This window comes from Macrosteles quadrilineatus, unplaced genomic scaffold, assembly GCF_028750875.1.
Source record: "Macrosteles quadrilineatus isolate MER2022 unplaced genomic scaffold, UCM_ALF_1.0 Scaffold_4__1_contigs__length_99947679, whole genome shotgun sequence".
Lineage (NCBI taxonomy): Eukaryota > Metazoa > Arthropoda > Insecta > Hemiptera > Cicadellidae > Macrosteles > Macrosteles quadrilineatus.
Window position 1 is genome coordinate 54885150 of NW_026542597.1, and position 7151 is coordinate 54892300.

The window sequence follows — 7151 nt, forward strand, 5'->3', positions numbered from 1 at the left end:
AATAATACAAAATATAAAAAAATGCTCGTATTCAAAATGTTTTCTAACAATTTGTTACTATGTGATGTTTTAACAAAAGTATGAAACTAAAATCTGATTCAACACTTAACACCGTATGTCACGTAATTAAACAATTTGTATGCAAAAAGTTGAATAAAGTAAAATATTTAAATAAAACCCTAATATGACACTGATATACAATTCTGACAAACAGTAGGGAAGAATAAAATGTTCATTTGTGACAAATGTAGAATTTGCATGCAAACGGACAGTTTAGCTTTGTAATATTCATTGTAGAGTGATGTGTATGACTGATGCAGATAATGTTATGCAGGGATTTGCTTTGATTAATAATTCTTTGCAGTTAATTCGCTTTATTCTCCAACTAACTGTACTGTTAATATAAGTTTTAATAAAATTTATATCCGTAATGTTGTATTAAATTTAATACAAAAACGTGCAATACATAAGTAGTTTAAGATATTGAGAGGCTTAAAAAACAAGTATTCCTCCTCATTTCACTTCAAAGATTTATATTATGTTGTTTATTCATAACTAGCAGCTATACCCGTGCCTTGCAACAGGGTCAGTATGCAAAAGAGACAGTGTTGGTTCTTTGAAAATGCCTTAAATGTGGTTTCCTGCGTACCATTTAACTAAAAAACTAATTATTTGTTTGAAGTTCATTGTTGGTGATGGTGAGTTAATGTTGTTCAAGGTTTATTGCGGATCCCAGATTCAAGATCCCGAAACGTTGTGTATTGTTTTTTACATTCGTGATAGAAAATGTCCGCAATAAACCTTTAAGAAACTAAATTGAAATGTATTACTTAACTTGATAATAGTATGTTTTTGTTAACTCAGACTGTGAACACGTATTTAGGTTATAGGATACAAAATCAATGATAGATGATCTCACAATAGTTCCAAACTTGTCTGTAGTGTAATTTTAGTGAAATTATAATAAGGAAAATATAAATTTGCATAGTCTGCAGGTTTGCTGTGGCAGAGGTTTATATTACCGTTTACACAAAAATATATTTCAAAATAATTCTCATAAAACTTAGGATAAGAGTCTAAGTTTATACGGCAATGATTATAGAATTTTAATATTTTTATCTTATGATCCATCCTTTCTGTTCTCATATTCATGCAGTATTTTATATGTTTGAACCAGCTGTATAGAAATGTAAAATCAAAATCCATTTGACATTTCTGCTTGCTTGCATTTAAACTTTGTGGTTTTGTTCTTTGTTACCATGGAGACCATTCAACATTTACTATTTAAACGCTCATTTTTAGAGCCTTGGAAGCCCGTGGGACAGAGCCCTAGGTCAATATTGAAGCGGGAATAGTTCTATATGTATACTCGGGGCTGTAGCTTTATCTTTATCCAATTTGAGCCCATTCGGATCAGTAGTTGTTGAGTTTATCTCATACAAACACACATTCAGACAGGCACCACCTCTTATTTATAATAGTATAGATAGATATAACTTAATATCTTTTAGTTTACTTTCTTTGTGTTAAGCCCCCTGTAGTAAAGACCTGAAACTTAAAAAATCCCAATTTTCTCAGTTAGACTATACATTTAACAAAGTATATATTTGCTCGATCACGTTATGTTTTAGTGACAAATATTTTAAGTATAATATACTTGAGCTACCTTGTGTATGTAGCGTTTAGGCCATACCTTACTTGCCTTCAACTATTTCATGAAGGCGATAATAATGTAAATAAACTCTTTAGAACTTAAATAACTTTAGATACCATTTAGTTGTCATTGGACCGTAAATGTATGATCTAACCAAACAAAAGATCGTCTTTTGATTTTAACAAGACTAGGGGTTTCAACTGCTTCCAAAGAGAAAAATGGAAAACTGATAATGGTGTCAAAACACTCAAAACAAAAAATTTAAAACAACCAATGAACTGTACGTAAACCCTATTAAATAAATATAAAGGAGCTGGATCTTAAGTAATCTTAAAAATGGGTTTTCCTTCAGTACGTACACGGGTAAACAAGCTCCAATTCGTTGTTGAACAGTCTATAAAACTTTGATTAGATTAAACCGTTCACTACTCTTTTGTACTTCTTCACAAACCATTTTTAATGGAAAAATTAAGTAACAATACAACGAAATGTATTTATATACACTTCAGGGAATATTTTCAAAGGAAATATAACTAAGTATTTATTAAACAATCTGTTTAACATAAGTCCTTTTTATTTGTTTATTTTGATGTATTCCCGAGCTTTATAAAATTCAGTATTAAAGTCTAAACCTACCAGCGAAATTTTGAAAATGTAGAATACATATTGAAACGATTTCTTTGAACTAGCCTTGTGCGAAAACTGTTTTTATAGGTTTTTGTGTTTAAAGGATTTAACAATTAGGCATGGGGTTGAAAGTAACCTGAACGGTTTTTCTTGCAAAGATTTCAATAAATGAACAGAGGATTCACTTTTTTGCAATAAAGTAAAAGTACTACAGTAAGGTAATAAAGTTTAACGCCAAAAATTATTTGGAAAACGTTAATAACACTTTTACTTTGAGTTCAATTAACTTTCCAGAAACATGTTTCATATGAGTAATATTAAGTTATGAAAGAATTTGTAAAATCATGCATTTAAATGACTTGATTATGTTCAAGCTATTAATCTTAACTCGCATGTGTCACGAATTTTATAGCACGTTAAGAACATTTGATTTAAAATAATATAATAAAAATAGCATTAAAATTACAAATCATAACAGTCCAAGATCCAGTTTTATAATTCATTGTATAAATAACCTATTATAATTATAATACTGGTTTAGTTGGAGTATGATGAAAACTAAGTACAGTAACATTTTTGTAATAAAGAGTATTGTAATTACATCACTATATAAAATACTCAATCACCGGGCCATAAATTACGTAAACACATTATAAAACTAATATCAAATGTTTTTGTTATAACACATTTTACAAATCAAATACTTTTTGTTATTGTTTTAAATTTTGAAAGAATTTTTTATTGAAAATAGTGCACAATTTGCAATTATTATATCGTACGCTTAGGGTAATTAAGTAAAAGATTGATAAACATTTAAATTATGGCCTGCAGTATAACTATTATAATTAAATGGATATTAAATAATTAATAAAATATCTAAATATCTAAATGAAATAAAACAAATATTGCCAAAGAAGCTATAAAAGCCAGCTGTGATATCTAAAGTATCGCCCGATCTCTGTTTATTCCACAAAATCAGCCATTCCAACAATGTGTTCCTTCTTATAAGTTTTATAACGGATATATTTTTCTAAGTAAATGTATTCCCTTTATTATTATTGTAAGCTATCTGAAATAATATTACATGATTATACGCTTCATTTCTAACTACTTTAAATCATTTCTAATTTTACTAACTTTCTTGCTTTTTTAGATCAGCTATTGTAGTTCTGCAGTTTGCTGTTAAGGAAAGGACTCTATATACGCCTTTGGGAAAACTAAAGCAGTGCTTCGTAATTGGTTAGTTAAACTTGCAATATTTTTTACGATTGTTTTACTAAGCGTAGTTAAACTCTTGAGGTTGTTTTGGTAAAAAACGGTTGACAAGTCTGGTTTCAAAAATTGTTAATTTTTACTTCACTGTTCCACCAGAATAACTGTATATTAATCACAATTTTCAGGATCATGATACACTTTTAACAAAATAACTTTTGAATGCTTAAGAATTTATTTCTCTAACACAGATTTAAATTCATGAGATGTTTTTGGTAGAACAGTAGTTACTTATTATAGGCTTGAATTCAATCAATCTATTTAACAACGTGCCTCCTATTTATTCATACGGTAAAATTGAAAACCAACCCTTCAATATTTAGCTAGACACGTACGTGAGGATAACGTATTTTATCATTCAAACCAAATGGTGGTAAACGTATTACCTTTCTCATCCAAAAAATCATTTCAGAGGATACATACAATTTTCCATTATATTTGTCTGTGTACTCATAAATTTATGACAGTGGTAAAAACTTTCCATTAAATTTTTATGTGTTTTCCCATTGACCCAACGATGTATTTCACAATAGGTGTGGATTTAACTATAAATGCCTAAAAGAAGATATCAAACTCTAGGAACTGGAAACTATCAGGTTCATCTGACAAACATAAAATTTTGACTGTTCAACGTTGGGATCTGCAGTCATTGGTTATTGTGGTTTTATCAAATAGCATTTTATAAAGGAAACCCCGGTCTTAATGACAAAGCTATAAAAAACATCTCAATTATCCCGCTAATATTTTTTATTAACTTTAGGTTTAAAATATGATCAGTTGCTTTCACATCATGCCTACATAATTGTAATACATTAATAGTTCAGCAAAAAAATATTTAGATTTTTATAAAACTTTACATTTAAACTTTAAATTGCATTATATGTGTTACCAAATAACTTACTTTCGTAACTTCTATATTGACTTCATAAGATGTCACCTTCTGCTACTATATTAGAAAAGTTCGATCGAGTGGATTAGACACAAAAGATTCTCAAGTCCTTGCGAAAGCTTAATAAATTACAGTGTAATATATATTAGCTGTCAATAAATGTCTTGAAGTAGAAATCCATATATTGACAACGTATTGAATTTATAGATTTGAGGAGTTCAGCTTTCCCTTATTGTGAACTCCCAAGTCCATTAAATAAGTCCATAACTGTTTAATTTAACAGTTAGCTGTGCAATATTTTAGTCGTTAGTGTCAAAAATAATAAATATATTATATATGATCAATGTTTATTTTAATTACCTGAATGTACCTAAATGATGCTCTGGAATTCAGAGTGTTTTATTTATTTATGATTTTACATTAAAATTATTTTCAATAATTTAAGAAATATTCTACATTTTTGGAAACGATACATGTTTTATGACAAAGCATTCATTGCCAGGTTAAGTATATAAATGGATAATCTTATTATTAGTCCAATAATGTTATGATATTTTTTGTTTTCTTCAATTCCATAATATATTATCGATATAAACCTTACGTATCTCTTATCAATTTTTACCTATACCAATCAATCAATTAATCAATTTTTTCTTATATCGTTAACTCGCAAAATAATTTAGGTTTTAATAAGAAAAGATTTCTTAAGGACCCATTAAAAATCATTTATATTTTATTTATTTATAATTTATAAATAGGTTCAAATGGGTTCTTAAAAAATCTCTTTTTACTATAACCTAAATTATTTAGTGATTTAACGATATAAGGAAAAATCATTTATTGATAAGATATACGTAAGGTTTCAATCAATTTTATTGTTGAATTGAAAAAAAAAATAAATAGGCTTATTGATGTTTCCCGTAATTTTTTTCAGTACTGTAAAAAGAAAAGCCGGACACAAGATAAAAACACTTGATTATGAAGTCTACAAATTTGAATATATTCAATAATACCAGCTGTTTCCTGATAGAACGGAGGTTACTGAAGCTCAATATATGGTGATGTATATTTTAATGTATTAGGAATAAAAAAAAATCTTTTACACACATAAATACGACTACATATTTCTAAAAGATGTTTGTATGGTTTTTATGCTTCCAGAAAATCATTTACCCATATCAATGCTTATTCCACACAACATTTACCCCGTAATAATTATATAATTAAAAAGGTTTCATGATGAACAAGTGTTTTCATAGCTTAAAATTAATTAATCGAAAGTAATAAAAATTAACAAACATACCTATTAAAAGTTTCCGAATTCAGAAATTTTAAATGTAATTTTAGAGTGGATGATGGTAGTTATATTTTTAATTTTACATTTACGTCCTTTTTATTTTAATTCATATTAAAAAGAATATCAAGCAATAGTTAAGGCTAATCAATTTAGAAATATTTCTTTCCCTGTTTTTTTTCTTTTGCTGTATTGCTAAATTTGTATCTATTAAAATATATTTTTTTTGTCAGAAAGTCTACCAGTACAAACAAAGACTTACAAAAAAGAATAGAATTACAAACGGTTTAATCATGTTTTACTAATCAAGGTTACAATTTCGAACATGTTGCCAATTTTAATGCGTATCAAAATTTAATGTTTTAGGTATCCTAAATATTGTGTAGGAATAAATACAATTACATAAATGTTTGATGAGTCCTAAAATGTTAATCATACAGTTTTAAACATTAATATATTTTTTTATTTACCAGATACACATTACTTAAGAACATTTGAAATGATAACCATAATAGTAATTTAGCTAGTACATAATTATGTACAAGATTTACTTCATTTGTAAAAAAATATCTAAAAAATGAGTTAATTATCCTATGCTATCAAAGGGAAATTACAGGTAAAAATATTAATATGGCATTTCTAAAAAAACAAAAGTTGACAAACACACTAAACAAAATTGAAAATGTAACATTGATAAATTACATGGGAGAAAAAATTAAATTATATTTTTAATAATTTAAATATTTTAAATACCAGGTCAACTACTCAGAAAATTGTGCAAAAAAATATTTTGTAGAAAACTTATAATATTTTTTAAAAATACTTAAAATATATTAATCTATTATTAAAACATGAAATATATACTCACATAACTGAGTAGTCATGCAATCGCAGTGGCGTGTAGATGGTAGCGTAGCACTAGGCACATGACGACTGGAGAGAGACGGAGATATGCGACTAAGGGAGGTTTGGTGCAATGTGCTGCAACCCCCTCCCCCACCCCAAAATTCATCCCCTAACCCCCCCTCAAACACGAGGTAACAAGACTCATTCATACCGCATCCCCCGTGACCTTAGTTCTACTGATCGTGACCCCCAGAACAGGGACAACTGTGTCCGGAGGGATAGGAGGGCGTTCAAAAAAAGTGCATAGTTTTAATGTTAATTTTGGTTTAACTATAATAACCGAGATACATTTTAGTGGGATTTTAACCACAATTATGTTAGTGATTATTATTATCATTTTATTTGTAGGACACTTATTGACATATCCATTTTTTCAGTGTTACAGGCATTTTTATTTATTTAAAGAGTTTAAACTGTTGGAAAATAAACCACACACCTCAAATGTTTGTAGATGGGAAATCCGTTTTTTTCCGCACCAAAGACGTTACTATACCTCATTTAATGGTATA

The 7151-nt window shown here is 28.2% G+C and overlaps 1 protein-coding gene across 1 annotated transcript in view; it reads right to left on the reverse strand.

The window, feature by feature from the left end:
- LOC128992315 (uncharacterized) overlaps positions 1-6671 on the reverse strand; it is a 56870-nt gene extending 50199 nt beyond the window's left edge. Inside the window, exon 1 of the mRNA XM_054415820.1 lies at positions 6605-6671. The gene's annotated coding sequence lies outside the window, so the exon portion shown is untranslated. The remainder of the gene's footprint in view (positions 1-6604) is intronic.
- Positions 6672-7151: the final 480 nt, after the last annotated feature.